Below are 27,448 nucleotides of genomic sequence, written 5' to 3'. Positions count from 1 at the left end.
TAACCAAGTTAATCTTTTTATATAAGGAGTTCTTAATTTAAAAAAATTTTCATGTTGTTTGTTGCTTAAAGGTTTGTTACTGTTCTGTCTTCTTGATGGATTGTATCATTTGTCAGTATGTTTCCCCTTTTCTATTTCAATATCATTAGCATTAAATTTTTCTTTGTATAATATTAACTAATCCCTGATATCTAGTATTAAATACCTGATCTCAGTTTTTCACATTTTGTCATTCTTTTATTTTCAAACTCTCACTGTTACTGTTTTGGATGTAGTTTTTGACAATAACTAAAAACTGACAAAAAAGTTTGATTATCTTTTGGTAGGAGAAAGCAACCTTTTTATATTTATTGAAATAGCTAAAATACTTGCTTATATTTTTTCTATTTCATTTTATTTTTCCCATTATCTTTTGTTTCTTCATTTAAATTTCTTTTGGTGTGATCAAGGTTTAGTTTATTCCTATTCCTTCTTACATATTTTAAGTTTTGTGGTTATCAGTTTTGTTAGTGGTTAGTAATGCATTCACTCATTACCAGAGTAAAGACCATTTATTTTCCAGCCATTTGAGGGTACATAATGAATAAGAGAGTGAAGTAGGTGTTTGCTGTCATGAATGTTATATTCTAGTGGAATCAGATAGAAATTAACAATCAACAAATCAGTAATAATTAACTAAACAAGGAAATATTGGATAAATACTGTATAGAGAATTCAAATATAAAAATATAATAGCAAGTGGCTAGGCGGCATGTCATTGGTATCGTCTGAGCTCTGCCACCTTCCATGCCCTGGTGGGTGCCCCTTCATAAGAAAAACAGCAACATGACCACCATCTTCTATGAATTCCAATGCTGTTTCCTTTTCCTTTCTAGATAAGCTTACACACACACACACACACACACACACACACACACACACACACACACAAATGAATAGGCTCTCTTTTTCTTTCTTTTTTTCTCATTTTAACATAACGTACATGTGGAACTTGCACTGGGGAAAAAGAGAACATGTGTGTTTCAGTAAGAGTGAATTTTTTTTTCTTTAGCAAAACTGAATATTTTTCCATTCTGACATTTCATTAATTTTGTTTCGAGGAAAAGAAATGAGTTCATTAAAAGTGGAAAAAATGACACTAGTAGCATTTTGTGGTAATATATTTATTTCATGTCAAATTAAATCAGTAAAATGTGTAGATTATATAGTAATACTTTCATTATTTTGTTGAGAGTTTTGAAGATCTTTTTAAAGAGAATTGATCACCAAGCTGATTTATACCATAGTTGCAGAAAGCTGATTGATGTCACAGCTTTTACTGTCACAAAATATTGTTATAATTTGAAAAGAGAATGAAATGCATTAAGATAAAAGTATACTACTACTAATTTATTTTAGGGTCAAAATTTGTCCATCTAATGCTACAACGTAATGTAAGAACTTTGGGCAATTAAAGCTTTCATTTCATCATTAGTAAATTTTATTTTTTTACAGTGTTTGCCATCGAGTATAAAACGACACTTGCAAAGTCTTAACTATTAACTTTCCAGACAGTTATCATTAATAATTCATTTTTTATGGAAAGCTGGTTTTCTTAACCCCTTTTACAGATAACTGAGGTTATTTTAAGAGTGAAATAACATAAAAATAATTAAAAGTATCTTAAATTTTTACTTGGCGAGCATAACTTCAGACAAATTTTCTGTGTCTGTGTAGCTGTAAGACAAAATCCAGATTTGGCTTTACTCAGTGTATTACATGATAGTTGGTTTGATGTTATTTAAAACTGTCTGAGATACTAAGCACTTAGTGGGGTTTTGATTAGTAACTGGCAAACTTCAAAAGGCCTGGATATTTGGTTTGGATAAAACTTGATTAGTTTGGATGGCTGTTTAAATTTTCCCCCACGTCTCCTAGGGCCTCTTTCCCAGTCTTCTCTTTCTGAATATTCCATTCTTCATCCATCCCTTAAGAAGCTGAGTTTTATGTTTTTAGGACTGTAATTCCTAGCCAAGTATTCTTGAAACCTCTTATATAAAGATTGACAAGCCATATGGCCAATTATTTTTTAAGACCTTTATAGCTATAATATACACTTACACAGATAATTTTCTTTTCCTATTATCAGAAGCATAGAATTATACAGGAAACTTTGAGATCATCTAGTCAATCTTGTCAAGAAAAGCTCATATAGTTATGTAAGATCAGTTGTTAAGTGGAGATACAAGTAGTTCAAATAGGATTGTAGTAAGGAATAAATCATACAATATACTAAAAATATCTAGCATATGAGGTTATACTTCCCCCTCTTATTTTCATCCTTCTTTTTACATAGAGTGAATTAATAATCACGGACTGGATTCTACTTCATGTAATCTCTTTGGGCCACAATTCCTAAAATCCTCTTCCCTATCTCTCTCCTGATCTAGAACCATTTCCTCTTTTTTTCCTCTCATTTTCCTTGATTTTTTTCTCTTGGCCAGTTCAATCTTTGCTTTTCCTGTCATATGGATTTTTCACCCATACATTATTTTCTGGGATTAATAGCCAGAATTTCAAGAATGCCATCAATATATATGCCATAGTCCTTAATAATCTATTGCCATAGTTCATAATAATCTATCACAAAGTGATGAGAATAATAGATGCAAATTATATGTATGGGATTTTTATGTTCAAAGATGTCCCTTATAGGAATTATGTTGTAGGAATCATTGATAAACAAATTTTTTTTTGTTTTTTTTTTTGTTTTTATTTATATATGAATTGGTTTCCATACAACACCCAGTGCTCATCCCAAAAGGTGCCCTCCTCAATACCCATCACCCACCCTCTCCTCCCTCCCACCCCCATTCAACCCTTAGTTCGTTCTCAGTTCTCAACAGTCTCTTATGCTTCGGCTCTCTCCCACTCTAACCTCTTTTTTTTTTTCCTTCCCCTCCCCCATGGGTTCCTGTTAAGTTTCTCATGATCCACATAAGAGTGAAACCATATGGTATCTGTCTTTCTCTGTATGGCTTATTTCACTTAGCATCACACTCTCCAGTTCCATCCACGTTGCTACAAAAGGCCATATTTCATTTTTTCTCATTGCCACGTAGTATTCCATAGTGTATATAAACCACAATTTCTTTATCCATTCATCAGTTGATGGACATTTAGGCTCTTTCCATAATTTGGCTATTGTTGAGAGTGCTGCTATGAACATTGGGGTACAAGTGCCCCTATGCATCCGTACTCCTGTGTCCCTTGGATAAATTCCTAGCAGTGCTATTGCTGAGTCATAGGGTAGGTCTATTTTTAATTTTCTGAGGAACCTCCACACTGCTTTCCAGAGTGGCTGCACCAATTTGCATTCCCACCAACAGTGCAAGAGGGTTCCCGTTTCTCCACATCCTCTCCAGCATCTATAGTCTCCTGATTTGTTCATTTTGGCCACTCTGACTGGCGTGAGGTGATACCTGAGTGTGGTTTTGATTTGTATTTCCCTGATAAGGAGCGACGCTGAACATCTTTTCATGTGCCTGTTTGCCATCTGGATGTCTTCTTTAGAGAAGTGTCTATTCATGTTTTCTGCCCATTTCTTCACTGGGTTATTTGTTTTTCGGGTGTGGAGTTGGGTGAGCTCTTTATAGATTTTGGATACTAGCCCATTGTCCGATATGTCATTTGCAAATATCTTTTCCCATTCCGTTGGTTGCCTTTTCGTTTTGTTGGTTGTTTCCTTTGCTGTGCAGAAGCTTTTTATCTTCATAAGGTCCCAGTAATTCACTTTTGCTTTTAATTCCCTTGCCTTTGGGGATGTGTCGAGTAAGAGATTGCTACGGCTGAGGTCACAGAGGTCTTTTCCTGCTTTCTCCTCTAAGGTTTTGATGGTTTCCTGTCTCACATTCAGGTCCTTTATCCATTTTGAGTTTATTTTTGTGAATGGTGTGAGAAAGTGGTCTAGTTTCAACCTTCTGCATGTTGCTGTCCAGTTCTCCCAGCACCATTTGTTAAAGAGACTGTCTTTTTTCCATTGGATGTTCTTTCCTGCTTTGTCAAAGATGAGTTGGCCATACGTTTGTGGGTCTAGTTCTGGGGTTTCTATTCTATTCCATTGGTCTATGTGTCTGTTTTTGTGCCAATACCATGCTGTCTTGATGATGACAGCTTTGTAGTAGAGGCTAAAGTCTGGGATTGTGATGCCTCCTGCTTTGGTCTTCTTCTTCAAAATTACTTTGGCTATTCGGGGCCTTTTGTGGTTCCATATGAATTTTAGGATTGCTTGTTCTAGTTTCGAGAAGAATGCTGGTGCAATTTTGATTGGGATTGCATTGAATGTGTAGATAGCTTTGGGTAGTATTGACATTTTGACAATATTTATTCTTCCAATCCATGAGCAGGGAATGTCTTTCCATTTCTTTAAATCTTCTTCAATTACCTTCATAAGCTTTCTATAGTTTTCAGCATACAGATCCTTTACATCTTTGGTTAGATTTATTCCTAGGTATTTTATGCTTCTTGGTGCAATTGTGAATGGGATCAGTTTCCTTATTTGTCTTTCTGTTGCTTCATTGTTAGTGTATAAGAATGCAACTGATTTCTGTACATTGATTTTGTATCCTGCAACTTTGCTGAATTCATGTATCAGTTCTAGCAGAGTTTTGGTGGAGTCTATCAGATTTTCCATGTATAATATCATGTCATCTGCAAAAAGCGAAAGCTTGACTTCATCTTTGCCAATTTTGATGCCTTTGATTTGCTTTTGTTGTCTGATTGCTGATGCTAGAACTTCCAGCACTATGTTAAACAACAGCGGTGAGAGTGGGCATCCCTGTCGTGTTCCTGATCTCAGGGAAAAAGCTCTCAGTTTTTCCCCGTTGAGGATGATGTTAGCTGTGGGCTTTTCATAAATGGCTTTGATGATCTTTAAGTATGTTCCTTCTATCCCGACTTTCTCAAGGGTTTTTATTAAGAAAGGGTGCTGGATTTTGTCAAAGGCCTTTTCTGCATCGATTGACAGGATCATATGGTTTTTCTCTTTTTTTTTTGTTAATGTGATGTATCACGTTGATTGATTTGCGAATGTTGAACCAGCCCTGCATCCCAGGAATGAATCCCACTTGATCATGGTGAATAATTCTTTTTATATGCCGTTGAATTCGATTTGCTAGTATCTTATTGAGAATTTTTGCATCCATATTCATCAGGGATATTGGCCTGTAGTTCTCTTTTTTTACTGGGTCTCTGTCTGGTTTAGGAATCAAAGTAATACTGGCTTCATAGAATGAGTCTGGAAGTTTTCCTTCCCTTTCTATTTCTTGGAATAGCTTGAGAAGGATAGGTATTATCTCTGCTTTAAACGTCTGGTAGAACTCCCCTGGGAAGCCATCTGGTCCTGGACTCTTATTTGTTGGGAGATTTTTGATAACCGATTCAATTTCTTCGCTGGTGATGGGTCTGTTCAAGCTTTCTATTTCCTCCTGATTGAGTTTTGGAAGAGTGTGGGTGTTCAGGAATTTGTCCATTTCTTCCAGGTTGTCCAATTTGTTGCCATATAATTTTTCATAGTATTCCCTGATAATTGTTTGTATCTCTGAGGGATTGGTTGTAATCATTCCATTTTCATTCATGATTTTATCTATTTGGGTCATCTCCCGTTTCTTTTTGAGAAGCCTGGCTAGAGGTTTGTCAATTTTGTTTATTTTTTCAAAAAACCAACTCTTGGTTTCGTTGATCTGCTCTACAGATTTTTTAGATTCTATATTGTTTATTTCTGCTCTGATCTTTATTATTTCTCTTCTTCTGCTGGGTTTAGGCTGCCTTTGCTGTTCTGCTTCTATTTCCTTTAGGTGTGCTGTTAGATTTTGTATTTGGGATTTTTCTTGGTTCTTGAGATAGGCCTGGACTGCAATGTATTTTCCTCTCAGGACTGCCTTCGCTGCATCCCAAAGCGTTTGGATTGTTGTATTTTCATTTTCGTTTGTTTCCATATATTTTTTAATTTCTTCTCTAATTGCCTGGTTGACCCACTCATTCGTTAGTAGGGTGTTCTTTAACCTCCATGCTTTAGGAGGTTTTCCAGACTTTTTTCTGTGGTTGATTTCAAGCTTCATAGCATTGTGGTCTGAAAGTATGCATGGTATGATTTCAATTCTTGTAAACTTATGAAGGGCTGTTTTGTGACCCAGTATATGATCTATCTTGGAGAATGTTCCATGTGCACTCGAGAAGAAAGTATATTCTGTTGCTTTGGGATGCAGAGTTCTAAATATATCTGTCAAGTCCATCTGATCCAATGTCTCATTCAGGGCCCTTGTTTCTTTATTGACCGTGTGTCTAGATGATCTATCCATTTCCGTAAGTGGGGTGTTAAAGTCCCCTGCAATTACCACATTCTTATCAATAAGGTTGCTTGTGTTTATGAGTAATTGTTTTATATATTTGGGTGCTCCGGTATTCGGCGCATAGACATTTATAATTGTTAGCTCTTCCTGATGGATAGACCCTGTCACTATTATATAATGTCCTTCTTCATCTCTTGTTACAGCCTTTAATTTAAAGTCTAGTTTGTCTGATATAAGTATGGCTACTCCAGCTTTCTTTTGGCTTCCAGTAGCATGATAAATAGTTCTCCATCCCCTCACTCTCAATCTAACGGTGTCCTCAGGTCTAAAATGAGTCTCTTGTAGACAGCAAATAGATGGGTCTTGTTTTTTTATCCATTCTGATACCCTATGTCTTTTGGTTGGCGCATTTAATCCATTTACATTCAGTGTTATTATAGAAAGATAGGGGTTTAGAGTCATTGTGATGTCTGTATGTTTTATGCTTGTAGTGATGTCTCTGGTACTTTGTCTCACAGGGTCCCCCTTAGGATCTCTTGGAGGGCTGGTTTAGTGGTGACAAATTCCTTCAGTTTTTGTTTGTTTGGGAAGACCTTTATCTCACCTTCTATTCTACATGACAGACTTGCTGGATAAAGGATTCTCGGCTGCATATTTTTTCTGTCTAGCACACTGAAAATCTCGTGCCAATTCTTTCTGGCCTGCCAAGTTTCAAAAGAGAGATCAGTCACGAGTCTTATAGGTCTCCCTTTATATGTGAGGGCACGTTTACCCCTTGCTGCTTTCAGAATTTTCTCTTTATCCTTGTATTTTGCCAGTTTCACTATGATATGTCGTGCAGAAGATCGATTCAAGTTCCGTCTGAAGGGAGTTCTCTGTGCCTCTTGGATTTCAATGCCTTTTTCCTTCCCCACTTCAGGGAAGTTCTCAGCTATTATTTCTTCAAGTACCCCTTCAGCACCTTTCCCTCTCTCTTCCTCCTCTGGGATACCAATGATGCGTATATTATTTCTTTTTAGCGTATCACTTAGTTCTCTCATTTTCCCCTCATACTCCTGGATTTTTTTATCTCTCTTTTTCTCAGCTTCCTCTTTTTCCATAACTTTATCTTCTAGTTCACCTATTCTCTCCTCTGCCTCTTCAATCCGAGCCGTGGTGGTTTCCATTTTGTTATGCATTTCGTTCAAAGCACTTTTCAGCTCCTCGTGACTGTTCCTTAGTCCCTTGATCTCTGTAGTAAGAGATTCTCTGCTGTCAGCTATACTGTTTTCAAGCCCAGCGATTAATTTTATGACTATTATTCTAAATTCACTTTCTGTTATATTATTTAAATCCTTTTTGATCAGCTCATTAGCTGTTGTTATTTCCTGGAGATTCTTCTGAGTGGAATTCTTCCTCTTGGTCATTTTGGATAGTCCCTGGCGTGGTGAGGACCTGCAGGGCACTTCCCCTGTGCTGTGGTGTATAACTGGAGTTGGTGGGCGGAGCCGCAGTCAGACCTGATGTCTGCCCCCAGCCCACCGCTGGGGCCACAGTCAGACTGGTGTGTGCCTTCTCTTCCCCTCTCCTAGGGGCGGGATTCACTGTGGGGTGGGGTGGCCTGTCTGGGCTATTTGCACACTGCCAGGCTTGTGATGCTGGGGATCTGGCGTCTTAGCTGGGGTGGGTAGGCAAGGTGCACAGGGGCAGGAGGGGCAGGCTTAGCTTGTTTCTCCTTAGGTGATCCACTTCAGGAGGGGCCCTGTGGCAGCAGGAGGGAGTCAGATCTGCTGCCGGAGGTTTGGCTCCGCAGAAGCGCAGAGTTGGGTGTTTGCGCGGAGCAAGCACGTTCCCTGGCAGGAACTGGTTCTCTTTGGGATTTTGGCTGGGGGATGGGCGGGGAAGATGGCGCTGGCGAGCGCCTTTGTTCCCCACCAAACTGAGCTCTGTCATCCGGGGGCTCAGCAGCTCTCCTTCCCTTTGTCCTCCAGCCTTCCCGCTTTCTGAGCAGAGCTGTTAACTTATGACCTCCCAGCCGCTAAGTCGCGCTTGCTATCGGAACACAGTCCGTCAGGCCCCTCCGCTTTTTGCAAGCCAGACTTGGGGGCTCTGCTTGGCCGGCGAGCCGCCCCTCCGCCCCGGCTCCCTCCCGCCAGTCTGTGGAGCGCGCACCGCCTCGCCGCCCTTCCTACCCTCTTCCGTGGGCCTCTCGTCTGCGCTTGGCTCCGACGACTCCGTTCTGCTAATCCTCTGGCGGTTTTCTGGGTTATTTAGGCAGGTGTAGGTGGAATCTAAGTGATCAGCAGGACGCGCGGTGAGCCCAGCGTCCTCCTACGCCGCCATCTTCCCCCCTCCCCCGGTACTCACAAATATTTTCTTTTTGATTAGAGTTACTGATTATAGAGTGTTTTCTATTTATCAGCTACTACGTAAAGCCCTTTGTATTGTTATTGCCTTTAATTCTCACAGATGTCCAATGAAATGCACATATCTTTTATTTGGAACATTCCATCTCCGGATCTTTTTTTTTTTTTTTTTTTTAATTTTTTCAATGTTTATTTATTTCTGATAGAGACAGAGCATGAATGGGGGAGGGAAAGAGAGAGAGGGAGACACAGAATCTGAAGCAGGCTCCAGGCTGTGACCTGTCAGCACAGAGCCCCACATGGGTCTTGAAACCATGTACTGTGAGATCATGACCTGAGCCGAAGTCGGACGCTTAACGGATTGAGCCACCCAGGCGCCCCTCTCTTGATTTTCACATAGGAGAGTTTTCCTTCTGTTTCACCTCAGATATCTCCTTCTCAGAGAGGCTTTCCATAATTTCCATCTAAAGAAGGACCCAGGATCTCTCTAACATATTATTTACTTTTATTTCTTACCACCTATAACATAAATATATAAAATTATCTTTGTAATTTGCCTACTTGTTATTGTTTTCCCTCCTCTGACAAACTAAACAATTTAAGCTCCATGATATCCTGTATCTTCTCTGTCTTGTTCATTGGGGAACTTCTAACACCTAGAATGGTGCCCTGTAGAGATAGATGTTCAATAGCAAATGATTTCATGTTAGTTCCATTGAACCGAATCTAGTAAGGTTGACTCATTTACCCCAAACCAAAGAACTTGAGAGGGGTAGAATTGGCAATCAAACCCATGTTTCCTCCATTTCAACGTTCATGTTCCTCACCATGACCTTCAATTGCTCTCAGATTATTTTTGGATTCTACCTAAAAATTAAAAAAAAAAGAAAAGTCATTCTATTCTTGTGTGTACCAATTCAGAGTCACACTTTCAAACATCTTAGACAAGATTGTTATCTCTAAGACAGCCATGAATGTTTTCCAGATTCTCAGATTTTTTAGTTTTCTTATAATAATTCAGTCATTAACGGGATGTTCATTTCTTCCTTTAGTTATTAAGAAACTTCAAGAAGATCCTTTAGACTTTTTTCCATGTTGTGATCTAAGAATGCAGCCAGTTTTTGAAATCCTCTGTTGTTTATTCATTTAGTAATTTGTAACCTATATAAAAAGTTATAGTAGTTCATTGGTCTAAGAATTTTTGCACTTATGTGTTTAAGACAAACATTATCAGGTCTGACTATGGCATTTGAATAATTTGTGAGGTACCCAGCCTTCCAATATTTTAAAAATAACTTTTGATTTATTGTTATGACAATCTGGGAGCTGGAATTTATTGGTATTATGTTTTCAACATCATTAGTACCACCATTCTATTACCCAAAGAATTAAGATTTCAGTCCTTGAAGGAGAATGATGTTGGCATTTCCTTCTCTATTATTCATCCATGAATGAGCATCAACCATTTATCAAGAGAAGGAAGAAATTAGAAGGGTGATGATTTTATTGTTAATTGAGAAACACATTTTATTGAGAAATTGAGAAAGACATATATGTAAAAGGTGTTTTTAAGTAAGTACATTTGTTTACATTTTACTAAGTTCTTTAAAAATGGAAATTATGCTATAAAAGCAATTTTATCTGAGAATCAATTTGATATGTTAAGCTACAGACGTTTATTAATGCTTAGCTATAGATATATGTAAAGAAATTAAGTATAGCAATTAAAGCAGTTTTAATCTATTTTATTCACAATATTGGGGTGAAACAAAGTCAGAAAACATGTAATTCCAGCTATTAAACTATACAAATGTTTCCAATGGGATAGGTAGAAAAAAATTTAAAGTATCATCTAAAAATAAAGATTTTAAACAAATGAACTTTTAGTCTACCTTTCAGAACACTGATTGGTTGTTTATAAAAGTTACATAAAGTTACATAAGAAAATACGTTGGTTATGTTATTAAGTCATTGTTTTTATATAATTTCTGGTTTCTATAGGTCGACTCTATTAAGGAAGATGCTACCTACAGGAAATAAAAGGGCAAGAAATTTAAAAAAGGTTTCTACTTTATCAAGATACTCATCATCTTGGAAGTATAGAGCATTATGAAAGATTAAAAAGTTCTATCCAAATTTAATTGATATTATGATTTTGCTCAAAATATTATTAAATAAAAAATTCATATACACTTTAACTTTGTTAGATGAGACTAATGATCCATTGTTGTTGAAAATGTATGTAAATGAAAAGCATTTCAAGTATAATTTTATAGTGGAGCATATTAAAATATTCTAGGGTTATGTGGCTTTCTAAAATAATTTAAAATTCATTAACCTAATTTTACTGTGGAGATTTTTTTTTTTTGAACCTATATTTTTGATTTTCTAAAGCAGATTTGAGAGGTCAATGTTACTACTTAGTTCCTGCAATTATATTTCAACTTGGGGAAACTTGCCTCTTTATGAGGTCACCAGTAATATTTTATGATTATTCCTCATGAAAACGTTATTTAATGATATTTTATTTGTTTTTCAAACTAGTAACTTTTCCAATGGTAAGATGGTTTTAATTTATTTAAGGCAAGAAGACATAAATTTTCCAGCATAAAAACGAAGAAATGTAAAGCCAGCCACCTGGGACTAGTTTTAATAGTAGTATACTCATAGAAGGTATTAAAGACTTAATACCAACCAAAGTAATTCATTAGTTTTCTCAGATCATCTGTATTTAAATAGTAGCCAAATAAACTTTGCAGATATATTGAAAAAAATGGTATGGCTCAGATTGTTACCAACTCTTTCAAAGTACCTCAATAATAATGTAGAGGTTTCCAGGTTATGGAATAAGCTTGTTAAAGTTGCCCATCTTGAGAAAGTTCCCTTGTTTAATCTGAAGAGTTTATCTCTATGCCCACGACTGTCTGAATATCATGCTCTTTGCACTTACATTCTTAATCCTCAATGTTGAATATATATATAATTATTTCTCCATTACATCAGCAATATTTAGATATTAAATGTGGGTACCTTTGGAAGTTCTCTTAAATCATAAAGATGTTTGGGGACAACACAGAATACTTAGCTAGTTAGTTTTAATAAAAAGTTTAAACACTATAAAGTTTTGGTTCATTATATTGATACATAAAGTGTATTATTTACAGCCTTCAGTGAAATTAAATATAGCTCTGCAGTGTTACTTGTGCATTTCAGAATTACAAGGCATTTCTAAATGAGGTAGAACAATATTGATATTAACTTACGATTCCCCAATTTTATTTTGACTTGAGTCTATATACAATAGTTGGGAAAAGTGAAGAATTGAGCTAAATAAAAATGGTTGAGATAAAACTTTGGTATTCAGAAAAATGCTGCTGGTGGCGGTGATTTTTAAAAGGCAGGAGAAAATCAGAATCATTTATGAAAATTTTCAGTGTACATTCTCTATACACAAAAAGACTTTACCAGGAGCTGCAAATGAGAGCATAGTCTTTGGAGACAAATAGACATGGTTTTGATTTTAAACCTTGTGCCTTATTGGAAATATAATCTTGCACAATTTACTCAAAGCCAGATCACAAATCTAGAGGCCATGCCTACAGTGGCCTGGGGATGCTGACATCAGTGAAGTTGGCAGGATAGGAATTTGGCAAGCTAGAGTGGCTGTGCCTCATCCACATTGGACATTACTTGTTTCCATGCTCGGTGTTGTTAGATATTCTGATTTCTCACAGAAGGTGGGTATATATTTTCTATTTTCAAGACTCTGCTCTTTTAAAAAAAATTCGGCAAGTAATTAAAGTATTCCAAAGATACCTCTTTGGCTGAAATTCAGATTATGGATATCAGAATGTGATGTCTCCCTTTGTATTAAGCAAATAAACATTTATTTCCTAATAAAAAAAGTTTTTGTGAAGATTAATGAGATAATGTCAAAGTTACCAGATCTTTAATAAAGGTTGGTTACCATTGACCTTTCTTATTCAATTTTCAATTCTGTTCCTTAATCAGTAGAATCATCCATAATAGATGCAGCTTTTAGCCTTTGTACTTATTACAAGATATGGATTTAGCTTTTATATTTAATGAATTGTGTTTATTTAAAACTATCAAGTAGAAAGCATAGTTTCCTTATCAATTTTGGAAAAATTTTGAAAAAATCTTAGTTGTGAAACTTTGGTCAAGTAACTTATTTTCTTTGTTTTCTTCTCTGTAAAAATGGAGACAGTACTTTTTTCTGGGAAAAGGGTTAGGTGAGTGTTAGGTGAGGAAATCTATGTAAAGGAGCCCAATAGATACCAACTTATCTTTTCTTTATTGTTTCTACCTTTCTGGTTGTTCATTTATTAAACTAATTGATTAATTCTTGGGTAATCTAATCCTAGATTTTTAAATATGACATTGTACTAGATCATGGCTTATTATTTAGCCAAATTTTAAAGGTAGATGAACCTTTGATTCTGGACACTTCCTCAATTCATGTACATTTTAAAAATTACTTGTTATATTTTGAGATTATTTTACCTATAAAACAGTGAAGTTTTTAATGTTTTTTAATTTTTAAAGTAGACATTAAATATTTGTTGGATAAATGAATAAAGTACATTGCTAGAATATATATAACACTTAAAAACATCTTGAGCATGTCAACACACAAATCAAGAGATCATATGACTCAGTAAATTCAGTTCCACAAAATGTATCATTGTCTTACTCTTCTATCAGGAGATTCCTTTGCCTTTTCACTCTATATCAGGAAATATGATTTGTAGCAGAAAACCTTTACCTAAAACAACAAAATGATTATTGATATTAACTATGCAGTAAGAAATGACTTTCAGATGCTGTTGTAGTTCCAGTCACGTGAATGAATATAGAAGTCACACTTAGAGTAGGATACATATAACTTTGTTTAAATGATCTTAATTCCAAATATATGAATCTAAAAGTAAAAATATATATTATATTTTAATTAAGCTACTTTTAGAAAGAAAAATAAGAATATGCTATATTCAAAGGAACAACTGGATAATGATTAGGCTGTAATAGTGAATCATTATGTGTGATAAATATACCTATGACTTAACTCCACTGATCAATTACATGACCTTCTTTTCAAGTAGGCTTCTCTTCTGAAATTTTTCTCATGACTACTACCTGTAATGTAGTTTTTAGACCTAGTGTCGTCCTTTGTTACTTTATTCTTTTTGGTTTCTCTCTTGCATTTATCTTTATTGACCACTTACCTCTTGGTACTCCTATCCTTTAACTTTCACCACCTAATGAATTCCTAGTCCTTTTCCTTTTAATTTCATCTGTTCTGGTTAGGCTTCCTGTCCTGCAAACCCACTCAGGTTTATTTTTTATGTTAGGTTAGAGTTACACTGTTTTTGACAATGGGCTAAGTAAGATTTACAAAACAGCAATAAAACAAAAAACTGAGACTGACTGATAACTTCTAAATTAACTGTAGAAATTGGAAGAAAACATTTCAGGCCAGAAGATGAGTTAACATGTTAGAAATTATGTAAAAATGATTACATTAGTAATTATGAAATTATCAGTAGATATTTAATATTTGTTGAATACATAAAAGGTTGTAATAAATCTATGCCATAAAAAAGAGAGATATTACCTGTTCTCATATTATTTTGGAGTAAATACAATATAATATTTCCATCAAAAGAACCTTAGTATGGTGTCTCATACACAGGAAAGAATAAGAGATAATACAAAATGTTTCTGTGGTTTACCAGGCTTTGGAGTTCCTATGGTTTTTGTTTTTGATAACATTAAACACCTTTCAAAAACAAATGGCTATAAAGCTTATCTGAACTGAGGAAGGGTAAAAATGATCAAAGTGTTCTGGATCCATAGCTTTAAATGGTCTTATACCATTTTAAAACTGTATAATGCTGAAAATATGTTCAATATTCAGTATATAGTTGTTGAATTTTTCTTATATTGACAGGCTAGATGAAAATGAAAGGTCAAGAATGGAAAAGTTGATCAGCACATAGCTTTAGCAAGAATTGAGGTTATGAGTAAGAAAAACAATGCTGTCATTCTTGGAAATAGAGGTAACTGGCATTTTGGAGGTGGATTCAGATTGAATTAATAATTAGAGCAAAAATCTTAATCATTTCAAATTTAGTATTATTTATGAATACATTTTTAAATTCAAATTCTTCTCTGACTTACACGTTCCTTTTTGGTCTTTTCTTAATTTAATCATTATGCTTTTCTCTTTGCTGCTTCTTGCAGAAGACTTAAAATGAACGATCTACTTCTGATTTTCGGTGCACGCTGTGCCCTTTAGAAAGGTTGGATTAATGTATTGTGTAGGTTTCTCTTTCCACCTCCTGAAGCTTACTATTTAAAAAGCTTTCACAGCTAGAGAATCTGATGATAAATCATCTTGTTTACAAGCAGCTTAACAAATGGTGGCTGGTGATAATAACCTATTAGTTATTAATTATAAAAAGTAGACTATATATGTTTATATCACAGATGCTCACTACATTGAGAATGATACAGTCTGGGGACTTTTACAACTGTATTTATTAGTGTTTCAAGTAATAAGAATCTCAGAATGGGGAATATATTACTTAATTCCATAAGAAGGGCAAACTGAAACAAACAATTTTGTATGGTCTAAAACACCTGTCATTAATAAAGACTATAATAATTTTTAACCACTTATAGTAATCTATTACTTTGAGTAATAGAAAGGTTCTAGAAATTAATTAAAATGTCAAAAAATAGATTTATATTGCCAGAAAAAATTATGTTAATCAGTATCAAGTGAAAATATTTCATTCTTAAGTGCCAAAATATTTAAACCAAGATTAAATGATTTTTAGCTAAGATTAGATTATTTTCTGGTAATAAAATGTGTCAAATCTTAGGTTATATTTATTAATATAGCTTTTGTTTTTTATAAACCAGAACAAAGTCTATATATAGTTGGCATATTTTATTTTTTTATTTTATTTTTTATTAAAAAAAAATTTTTTTTTCAACGTTTATTTATTTTTGGGACAGAGAGAGACAGAGCATGAACGGGGGAGGGGCAGAGAGAGAGGGAGACACAGAATCGGAAACAGGCTCCAGGCTCCGAGCCATCAGCCCAGAGCCCGACGCGGGGCTCGAACTCACGGACCGCGAGATCGTGACCTGGTTGAAGTCGGACGCTCAACCGACTGCGCCACCCAGGCACCCCAGTTGGCGTATTTTAATGGCAAGTAATTTTAGAAGCTAAAAATAACTCTATAAATTGTGATTTGGAATTCAAATTAGATATTGTTGCTTAGAGCCAAATGGACTTCATAAATTTTAGAATTTATTAAATTACTTGTTTAAAATTGGACAGCTTTTTTGTTTCTCTTTGGGGAAGAATCCAGATCTAAAAGGAATCTATGTGTGACAAAAAATGGATTAGTGGAAACATTGTGAAAGCTTTATGAAGGTTTATTTTACAGGAGAAAGTAAACAACTTTAACTTTGTATATTTAGTTGGCTAGGAATATTTAAAATAAATTTCCATCCCCATAAAGATGAGTCGTATTAAAAAGTCCAACTTTTTGACATTGACTTTCATTATAAAAAACCTCTCAACTCTATATTTTTTAAAGTTTATTTATTTTTGAGATAGTGGGAGACACAGTCTGAAGCAGGCTCCAGGCTCTGAGCTATCACCACAGATGTCAGGGTGGGGCTTGAACTCGTGAAATGCAAGATGATGACCAGAGCCAAAGTTAGATAGATGCTTAACCAACTGAGCCTTCAGGCGCCCTCTGTCAATTCTATTTTGCCTTTAAATGTTTTGATGATTATGTTATTTTATTTTATTTGAGAGGGAGAGACAGAGAGAGAAAGAGAGTTTGTGTACGCTAGTGGGGGAGGGGCAGAGAGAGAGGAAGAGAGAGAATCCTAAGCAGGCCCCATGCTCAGCGAGGAGCTTAACACGGGGGTGGATCCCATGATTGGTACATTATGACCTGAGCCAAAATCAAGAGCGGGACACTCAACTGTCTGAGCAATCCAGGTGCCCCTTGATGATAATTTTAAAGAAAATCTGTATTTGAGAATAAAGAATTTAAACCATATATATATATGTGTACATATATATACATATCTATCTATCATCTGTCTATCATCTGTCTATGGTATTGTGTGTTTTATTGTTTCCTTTTTCTTGTTTTGGTGGTAATTTGGTCTTCTAATTTAGTTTCTTCAGATCGAAGTTTAAAATATGGATTTGGGACCTTTGTTCTTTTTAAATTTAAGCATTTAATGCTAGAAACTATGTTTTAGGTATTGCTTTAGCTTTATTCCACAAATATTGATGTGTTGTGTTTTGTTTTTTTTTCTCAACGCAAAACATTTTATAATTTCCTTTATGTTTTCTTCATTGGCCAAAGGTTACTTAGAAATGTTGCTTCAGTTACAAACATTTGAGGAGTTTCCAGGCATTTTTCTCATAGTGATTTCTAGGTTAGTTCCATTGTAATTATAAAACATATTCTGTATGATTTAAACTTTTTAAATTGTTCATGTTTGTTTTACGTCCCAGTATATCTTTGTGGAGCTTCCATGAACATATGAAAAAAGTATTTATTCTCCCATTTTTAGATGAAGTATTGTATAAATGTCAATTAGGTTAAGTTGGTTTATAGTACTGTCCCAATTGTCTATATCTTTACTGATATTCTCACTTGTACTAACAGTGATTCAGATAGAAGTGAAGTCTAACAATAAATTTGTCTATTTCCCTTTTTAACTTTATCAGGTTTTTTTTTGTTTTTTTTTTTTAATTTTTTTTTTTCAACATTTATTTATTTTTCGGACAGAGAGAGACAGAGCATGAACGGGGGAGGGGCAGAGAGAGAGGGAAACACAGAATCGGAAACAGGCTCCAGGCTCTGAGCCATCAGCCCAGAGCCTGACGCGGGGCTCGAACTCACGGACCATGAGATCGTGACCTGGCTGAAGTTGGACGCTCAACCGACTGCGCCACCCAGGCGCCCCTAACTTTATCAGTTTTGATTTGTATATTTTAGGGCTGTGTCTTAGGGATATGTACATTTAGATTAATATGTCTTCTTGATGAATTGACTTCTGTACCACTATGTAATGTTCTTTTCCCTAATTTTTACTTATTCTGATATTTATTTTGATGTGATTTTTAATCATTCCAACTTTGTTTTGATCAGTGTTGAATAATATATATTTTTCTTTTCTTTTACTTGTAACTTATTTGACCTTGTCAAAAAGGTGTCTTGTAGATAATATACAGTTGGCTGTTTCTTTTTAATCCAAGTTGATAACACATGCCTTTTAATTGAAGAGTTTAGACTATTTACATTTAATATAATTATTAGTTTAATAATAGGGTGGCCATTTATCTACCATTTTGCTATTTGCTTTCTATTGTATCACTTTGTCTCCCTTGTCCTTCTTTCACTGCTCTATTTTGGACTAATTATTTTTTATGATTTCATTTTTTCCCCTTTATTGGCTTATTAACTCTGTCTTTTTTTTTCTTTACCTTTTTTTTTAACATACTCAGTCTAGGGTTTGCCATATACATCTTAATTTTTCATAATTTACCTTCAGATAGAGTTTTTTCTGTGCGTTTGTTTTATCTTTTATGTTACCCTTGGCATACATTTTGCTTCTATGTATAATATAAATCCTACAGGGGCGCCTGAGTGGCTCAGTCAGCTAAGTGTCTGACTCTTGATTTCAGCTCAGGTCATGATCTCACGGTGGTGGAATCTAGCCCCGCATCTAGTCTGCACTCTCTCTCAAATCTCTCTCTCTCTCTCTGCCCCTCTTGCTCTCTCTCTCAAAATAAATAAATAAACAAAAAAATTTTTGGTTTGGACAGTCCTGTATCTTTTATTTATTTATATATTTATATTTGAGAGAGAGGGTGCAAGTGAGCAAAAGGCAGAGAAAGAAGAGAGAGAGGGAGAGAGAGAGGTGGTGCTCACTGGAAGCAGGGCTCGTGTTCATCTAAAGTGGGACTCCTGCTCATCTGAAGCAGGACTCAAACTCACCTGAAGTGTGGCATGAGCTCACTGATGTGGAGCTTGAACTCACGAGCCATGAGATCATGACCTGAGCACACGTTAGATGCTTAACTGACTAAGCCACACAAGTGCCCAACAGTCTTTTATCTTTTAAAGTCATCACAGATAAGAAAAAAATCTTTATGCTTACCTTTATTTTATTTTTTCTGGCACTTTTCATTTCTTTGTATAAATTCAAATTTCCATCTGGTCTCATGTTCCTGCTGAATGAAGAATTTCCTTTAACATTTCTTGAAGTGAAGGTCTGCTGGCAATGATTTTTTTTCCTGAAAAAATTTTTATCTTAAATCTTAAAAAGTATATATTTTTTATTGGGTATACTGTTTTACAGCTGTGTCCAGTAGGTTAATAAACATGTCAAAGAAATTCTCCATATCTGATATTATGCTTGTAATATTTATGGCATTTCTTTTGACTCTTATTTTATAGTTTCAGTATCACTACTGAAATTTCCCATTTGTTTTTATATATAGTTCACCTTTTTCTAGAAGATCTGCTAACATATTAATTGTACTTAAAACGATGCTGTTTGATAGTGCCACCATATGGAATATCTCTGAGTCTAATTTTATTGATGGGCTTATCAATGACAATAAAATTTTTCCTTTGCTTTTTTGCATATCTCGTAATTTTTGACCAAACGCCAGACATTGTGTACTGAAGAACAGTAAAGACTGAAGTAATAATTACTTTATCTCAGAAATGAGGACATTTCTTCTGTCAGGTTGTTACTATGGAGGGATGAGTCAGTTTTGTCAGTACTTGACTTGGGTTTGGGTTTAGTTGTTGGTGTTTTAATCTTTATTGCACCACAGGCTTTGAATTCCTATAGTGGTGAGCTGTTGTTATCTTGTGGTAGGAGTGGAGTATGGAGTGCTGGGGGGTTTCTTTCAATGTTCCTCCTCCACCTTCAGCTTTCAGCAGTCCTTTCATGTCTGTACTATAGACGATCTCTGCATGTTCTTACCCCTCTCCTACAAATAGATTGCTGTTGATTGCTGCTCATGTTAGGAGAGGAGGGTACTCTATTATCCTGGTCTAGATTCATTTTTAGGTGAATTCTATGGTCCTGGGCTTTGGGGGTGAAGTTCTCATAGACCTGGCTTTCTTTCTCATGTCAGCCAAACCCAGCCTTTTATATATTGAGAATCTTGGGTAGGAGAGTATTTCCTGCTTTTTCACCAGTAGCAGCCCTCTGCTTTGTATCAGTGTAAGATCTTGAGTCCAAGAGATTTATCTGCTCCTCTTTTAGGAGCAGAAAATTATGCTTCTTCCCTTTCTCCTCATCCCTCAGGAATAGTAGATATGTCTATGTCTTGGAGACAGGAGGAATTCCTATTTATTTCCCAGAAGCAGATGGGATTATGCCTCTACCACACCCCCAGAAACAGGATTTTTACCTGAATTTTAGGAGCAGTGGCACTTCATGTCTTTAATCAGCAACCTAGTGGTTTTTCCTTTGACAAGAGAAGGAACTGAGAAAGCACATAGATGTTTTATATATGTTCCTCTGGAGTAACTGATCACCCACATATCTGTGTTACTGAGGGCGGTTCTCTCCGGTTTCTTGCCCTGCCTTGAAATTTTCATGAGATAGGCTCGTGGAAAAAAGCTTGTAAAGTACAAAATATACTTCTCTCTAGGGATTTCAGTTTTTCCAAACTTACATACCAGTCAATCCTCAGACTTTAAGAATTTGTTAAAATTTAATGTGATTTATTCTTACTTTTATGGTGATCACCTCATCCTCATATGCTTTGTGAAAGGTGATATTTTCTTTTCAGACTTTGTGACTCTTTGGAATTCAGTGCATTTACTTGCTTTGCAACCCCATCTCTCCTGTGGACTAAAGAAAAATGTTTGATAGCAACATTCTCTTGTGGTTTTCTGATCCTAAGCAGACGCAAAACTTCCTTTACTTTATACTTGTTTTAGTGCCACCAGTCAGAACAAATATATTAATTTAGTAGAATTAATCTTGATAGGAAAACAATATGGTCCACTTAAAAACAATATGATCCACTTAATTTGAAATTTAAGGAGCACAGTAGTCATGATTTTAAAAGAATTACAATATTGAAACATGATCAGTGAAGCTATTGATAAGTTGGACATGAGGCAACTTGATATTGGTGTCTGGAATTGTGAATGCAAATAACAAATTATATGATTTTTCATAGACTTCTATGATTATATTCATGACAAAAATATTAGTTTTGCCATATGTTGGTCAGATAAGTTTCTTGGAGGAAGTGAAATGTGAATTTTGTCTTAAAGGATATGTGGCTCAAATTAGCGAAGAAAGAGAGACGGTCAATCCAGATGACAGAAACAGCAAATTCAAAGGCATGAAAATAGAAAATAAGTAGACATTATGGTATATTGGAAAATAGTAAAGATACTAGCTTTGTTTTGTTTATCTATATCAGAGGTTGGCAAAGATAGCTATGAGCCTCATCTAAACTGCTGCTGTTTTTGTATGGCCAGTCAGCTAAGAATGGTTTTTACATTTTAAAGGGTTGCTAAAAAAGAAAAACAAGAAGGAGGAGGAATAGGAGAACTGGGAGGAAAAAGAGGAGCAAGAAAAGGGAGAAGAGAAAAAGGAGGAGAAGAAAAGGAGATAAAGGAAGCAGAAAAGGAGTAGGAGACAGAGCTCATATGTGGCTTGCAAAACCCAAATTATTTACTATCTAAACTTTCACAGAAAAATTTTTCCAATCCATGAACTGTAGCTTTCTTATTGTTATTCTATTACAGGGAAATAGACACTTCCCCCAATTTTCCAAAATGTGTACTAAGATAAATATAATTGTCATATTACCTAATTTCTCTTTCATTTGCTTTCAATTGATCTATCAAGTTAAACTGCTTATAATTATACTTGGACCTATATATATATTTTAAACAATCTATGATAAATTTTTTCAGTTATGATCCATTAAATGTACACTTATGCTTTACATATTGCCCCACCTGGGTTTTACATTGCCCTTTCCTTTGTATTGATAAGCTAGATACAACCATAATTTCGTTTTTCAAATTGCCGTAAATCTATCACATAGTTAAAGAAACTGTGGTGAGTTTGAGGATTTGGGGGCTGATCAAGGAATAGACAGAACCGTGAGATAACAATAATATATAACAAACTTGGACAGCATAAGACCTTCCAGAGACAGTAGCACAGGGCCACAATCTGGAAGGAGAAGAGGACAAGGTAACTCTTTGGGGAGAGGGGGATCACAGAGGGAAATTAATGTTTAGGTGATGGTGTTTAGGTGATGTCGCTTGGCAACACAGTGAGCAGAGTGGGAGTCTCTGGGTCAGAGAACTCAGAAGGACAATAATAATTTGGGGTGTTTCATAGCCATGAAACCTATGGCTGTTAGATGTTGAGTGTTTTGTGGAGTATGCAAAGCAGCCAGGCTCTGTATTGCCAAAAATACACTTATTTCGGCTATGTTTAAAACAATTGGATGGATGTGTAAGGATTTGAGTTCGGAGCTGGTGGTCTTGGTTCAATGATCTGAACCTGCTGTTAAGAAATAAACATGGGCACTAAATACACAGAGACTATCTTTAACCTACTTAGATACCAGAAACAAAATAAAACCAGCTAAAGAGGGCCACCTGGGTGGCTCAGTCAGTTAAGTGAGCGACTTTGGCTCAGGCCATGAACTCACAGTTCGTGGGTTTGAGCCCTGCATCGGGGTCTGTGCTGACAACTCAGAGCCTGGAGCCTGCTTCAGATTCCGTGTCCCTCTCTCTCTCTGCCCCTCCCCTGCTCGTACTCTGTCTCTGTCTCTGTCTCTCAAAAATGAATAAACATTAAAAAAATAATAAAAAACAAACAACCAGCTAAAGAGATCTCAAGGAATAAATACTCACCCCATCAATGGTGAAACAGCAGGTTGACATTAGATTCTTTTCACAGGAAGATAGCTTTGACTTTCTGATCTCTTTTGTGCCTTTCCCTTTTTACTATTCCTATTTGCCATGTTTTGTCAGATGGCTGAGACAGCCACATGAGTTAGAGAGAACTGATTATCTAAACCCCTTTTGTTCTCTTTCTGTTTGACACTGACAGCACTTGGTATATCCTCTGAAGATGAGTGGCTGCAGGAAAATAAAAAAACTAAATCTGATATTCTGGCTTTTTATCTTCAGATTTTAAAATATAGGTTAGGGGCACCTGGCTGGCTCAGTCAGAGGAACATGTGATTCTTGGTCTTGGGATTGTGAGTTCGAGCCCCACATGGGGTTAAAAACAAAATCTTTAAAAACAAATAAATAAAAATATGGTATAGATTAAAACATAAGAGTGCACTCATCTTGATAAGCACTGAGAAATATATGGAATTGTTGAATCACTACATTGTACCCCAGAAACTAATATAAACTGTATGCTAACTACACTGGAATTAAAATTAAAAAATTAAAAAATTGAAAAAAAGATCAACAAAAACCAAAATAAAAGAATGCTGTTTAGATAGCTAACTGTGGGATTTGATTTAAGCATTTTATACTTGTTTTCCATTTTTATAGACAATAGCATCATTTACAAAAGCAAATGGTGTTTTCATAAATATTGCTTAAATTTTAACTTCTGTCTGGTCAGATCCTCAATTAAAAAAGTGTTGTTAACTGGTAAAATATTTGAGATCCTTCAGTGTGCTTTTAACTTTTTCATCTGCATCTTCAAATATGCAAAGGAAATAATTTATTTTCATGGGGAAATTCAGTTCGTTATATAAATTTGTTCAGGACTTGGAATGCAGAAGGCAGAAAGCCTAGGTGCATTACTTTCTGACATCCTTTTCTCTCAGCAAATAGATACTAAACCACAAGAGGAAGATATCTGCTTTTTGTTTCAGATATTTTAGAAAATAGTTTATAAGTCTTACAGTCAAATCTGATATTGTTCAGTCATAGATATAAGGATCAAAAGAATGTAAAAGTCAAAGTAAGAATAAGGGAAAAATAAACATGAATTCATTTTTATTGGTCTTGTTTTATTAGTGGATTTGACAGAAGAATTTCATAACATGCTTTCTTCCAGTTCATTGCCTGACTCTGGCTTTGATGATCACTGGCTCCTCCATAAACCCAGTGGACTTTATGGTGAGGAAAACTGACTCCTGTTGTTAAGTAAAATGTCAAGATAAACTCAGAGTTTTTAAGGTAGATATTTAAACCTTGGGTTACACACACAGCAGAAGTAAAGAAAACACATATTTGGACATTCAACTTTCAGAGGTGAAGACCTGATAATTATACTAGCAGTGACCTGTTAAATAATGATCATGGTCTCAAACATTTGGTAATAAATCCCTCCAGCTTAGAAAATTACTAACATTTGCTTCTCAACCTTGGGGTCAACAAGACTTCATAATTCTGGGCTTCATGATTTTTTTTAAGTTTATTTATTTTTGACAGAGAGAGTGAGCATGAGCTAGGGAGGGGCAGAGAGAGAGGGAGACACAGAATCTGAAGCAGGCTCCAGACTCCGAGCTGTCAGCACAGAGCCTGACACGGGGCTTGAACTCACAAACTGTGAGATCATGACCTGGGCTGAAGTCAGACGCTTAACTGACTGAGCCACCCAGGCACCCCTGGCCTTCATCATTTTCAATCAAGACACTAATTTATTTATGTAATTTTTACTAGGATCAAGAAGTATCAGTAGAAAATAGTATTATAGAATCCAAAAGATTATTTCTAAGAAACTTGTTGATTAATGTTAGCAACTAAATTGTGTCTCTTCATCAAGATTTGTACGTGGAAACCCTAATTCCTAATGTGATTTATCTAGAAGTAGATTCTTTAGGGGCTAATTAATGTTAAATGAGTTAATAAGGATGGCCCTAATTTGATAGGGCTGTGGCCTTAGAAGAAGGAGATTCTCTTTTTCTTACTCTCTCCATCTCTCTGTCTCTTTCTCTGATTCTCTCCTGCCATGTGAGAACATAGTGAGAAGGCAGCCATCTGAAAACTGGAGAGAATTCTCACTAGAAATTGAATCCTGCTGGACTTTGATCTTGGAATTTCCAGCTTCTAGAGCTGTAAAAGAACACATTTCAGCTGTTTAAGCCATTCAGTCTATGATATTTGTAAAGCCAGCCTTAGCTAACTAAGGTAATTAATTTGCATTACGTAGCTATCTTAATTTTATGCAGTATATATGAAAATAAATAACCTCCTTGAAATACTTAAAAGTCTTTCCCCAAAGGAAAAACAAAAACGCAGCAAACAAAATAACAGACTAGAGATGTTGATAATGGATCCTGAAGTCACCTTTCAGTTGCCTTTTATGGTTAGGGATGAGCATAGCATGGCTTTTCTTCTTTCAACAGACCAGAATTTCTTAGGAAATATTTTCCATTTTCCAGAGGTTAAGGCTTTCTTTCAAATTGTGTACTGTAGATGTTTAATTAGATAAATACTCAATATTATGCCTGGTAAGATTATGTTAAGATATAAGCTCATAACTATCTGAAGTTTTATTTCTTTTTGCTCGTTGCCTTTCACCCATGCAAGTCTTCCTTTGCTTCAAATAAAGTTTCCAATAGTTTATCTGATCTTTGTTCTATTTGTATGATTTGACTTTATGATAAAAGTTTGACTTTCCATTTATATTTTGCCTTCCTTTTTGACTCTGAGAAGCCTCACCAAATTACCTGTGAAATAATAGTTACTGTCTGGCCAGTGAATTTATGTTCAGGAAAAAGGACATTAGAAGAGATGGAATTTAAGGACATGAAAGTAGTACTGCTTTAGGCATATTGAGCCTTCCTCTAACTCAATTTGAGTCTGTAAGGATATCTGCATATAATCAAATGTTTTAGTTTTTAATTATTAATTATGGAACTAATGAAGATGGTATATATTTTATGTTTAAAATATATGACAGGACACATGGGTGTCTTAGTCAGTTAAGCGTCTGACTTTGGCTCAGGTCATGATCTCACGGTTGGTGGTTTCGAGCCCTGTGTCGGGCTCTGTGCTGACAGCTCAGAGACTGGAGCCTGCTTCAGATTCGGTGTCTCCCTCTCTCTCTGCCTCTCCCCAGCTTGCACTCTGTCTCTCTCTCTCTAAAAAATAAATAAACATTAAAAAAATTAAAAAAGTATATATGACAAAACCTACCAAGTGAAACTTATTTGTATAAAAAGAACATATGGAAGCTTCAAGCTGCAGCAGAGTCAACTTGGGAGCAAAGATTTTGATACTGTTTAATCATTTTATCCTGGAGAGTGAAAGGAGGGATGTCTCCCATGCACGTGCCTGTCACACATGATCATGTTCTATGTGCCAGAATGGAATGACAGTAGCGGTGGGGTGATCTGCCTCTCCTCTTGTTTGTTTGCTCAGTTAGATTTTATTTAACTTTGACTGAACTGAAAATTTATGCATGCATAAGAAAACTCCAAATAATGTCTTTCCTTTGCCTCCAAACCCAAAAAGGGTGGAAAAGTTGTCTTTTGAGAGTAGCTCTGGCAGAATGTGATCTATCTCATTCCTGGACTCTGCCTAGCTAGGAGACATACTCAAATGTTTATATGTCTGTAATGGACACATTAGATTTTTTATACCTCCATTAGGTACTCCTTTATTGGGTTTTTCCCCTTTGTTGGGTCCTGAGGTTGAATCACGAATCTGTAATCTGAGGAGGGATGTGAGAAGGAAGTCCTGGCCAAACAAAACAACAAAACAAAACAAAACAAAACAAAACAAAACAATAGGGGAATAAAGGAGAGGTCCCCTTCTTTAGGCCCTAGTGGATTGAGGGGAGAGAGGGATGCCGAGCTGGCAGAGAGACTGGATGGCAGTGTTCTGTTGTGTTCCACTCCTGACTACTAGCCTTGCACTCTGCAGATCCACGCTCAAGGGTGGGATAAGGGCTTATAGAAACATCCAGGCAGATATATGGGTCTCTAAGGAGACCAGGAGGAACTGCAGGCCCATAGGAAAACCACCAAAAGGCAGACCACAGTCACCCATGCAGGCAGCAGACTCGACTGGCCTTAACCCAGCAGAAACCAGGTAGGAGTACAAGGTCTCTCCTTGCAAATCAGAGCCCATTCCAACCTTTGTGGGAATGGGGCACATTCCCTCACCTAGTCAGATGCCATTTGAAGGGAAGAGCGTGAGGGAACTCTTAAAGACTGAGTATTTCCCTAGGAACACTAAACATTCCAAAAGGACTCTTTAAATCAGAACAAATACAGAGCTAAATTTTATTTTATTTTATTTATTTTTTAATTTAATTTTTTATTTTTTTAAATTTATATCCAAATTAGTTAGCATATAGTGCAACAGTGATTTCAGGAGTAGATTCCTTAGTGCCCCCTACCCATTTAGCCCATCCCCCTCCCACAACCCCTCCAGTAACCCTCAGTTTGTTCTCCATATGTATGTCTGTTCTGTTTTGTCTCCCTCTCTGTTTTTATATTATTTTTGTTTCCCTTCCCTTATGTTCATCTGTTTTGTCTATTAAAGTCTTCATATGAGTGAAGTCATATGATTTTTGTCTTTCTCTGACTAATTTCACTTAGGATAATACCCTTCAGTTCCATCCACGTAGTTGCAAATGGCAAGATTTCATTCTTTTTGATTGCCGAGTAATACTCCATTGTGTGTGTGTGTGTGTGTGTGTGTGTGTGTGTGTGTGTGTGTGTGT

The 27,448-nt window shown here is 35.8% G+C and overlaps 1 long non-coding RNA gene across 1 annotated transcript in view; it reads right to left on the bottom strand.

Annotated features, from left to right (window-relative positions):
- Window positions 1-9,027: 9,027 nt before the first annotated feature.
- The window catches only part of LOC121029207 (uncharacterized), a 64,515-nt gene continuing 46,094 nt past the window's right edge, over window positions 9,028-27,448 (bottom strand). The window contains exons 3-6 of the long non-coding RNA XR_005789644.1: window positions 20,498-20,617; window positions 18,902-19,037; window positions 13,389-13,460; window positions 9,028-9,541 (exon numbers count right to left, since the gene is read on the bottom strand). This is a non-coding gene — a long non-coding RNA (uncharacterized LOC121029207). The remainder of the gene's footprint in view (window positions 9,542-13,388; window positions 13,461-18,901; window positions 19,038-20,497; window positions 20,618-27,448) is intronic.

The sequence above is a fragment of the Herpailurus yagouaroundi genome, unplaced genomic scaffold (assembly GCF_014898765.1).
Source record: "Herpailurus yagouaroundi ecotype Mexico unplaced genomic scaffold, PumYag 139, whole genome shotgun sequence".
NCBI lineage: Eukaryota > Metazoa > Chordata > Mammalia > Carnivora > Felidae > Herpailurus > Herpailurus yagouaroundi.
Note: the sequence above shows the minus strand (reverse complement) of the source record. Positions and strands in the feature narration are given on the sequence as shown.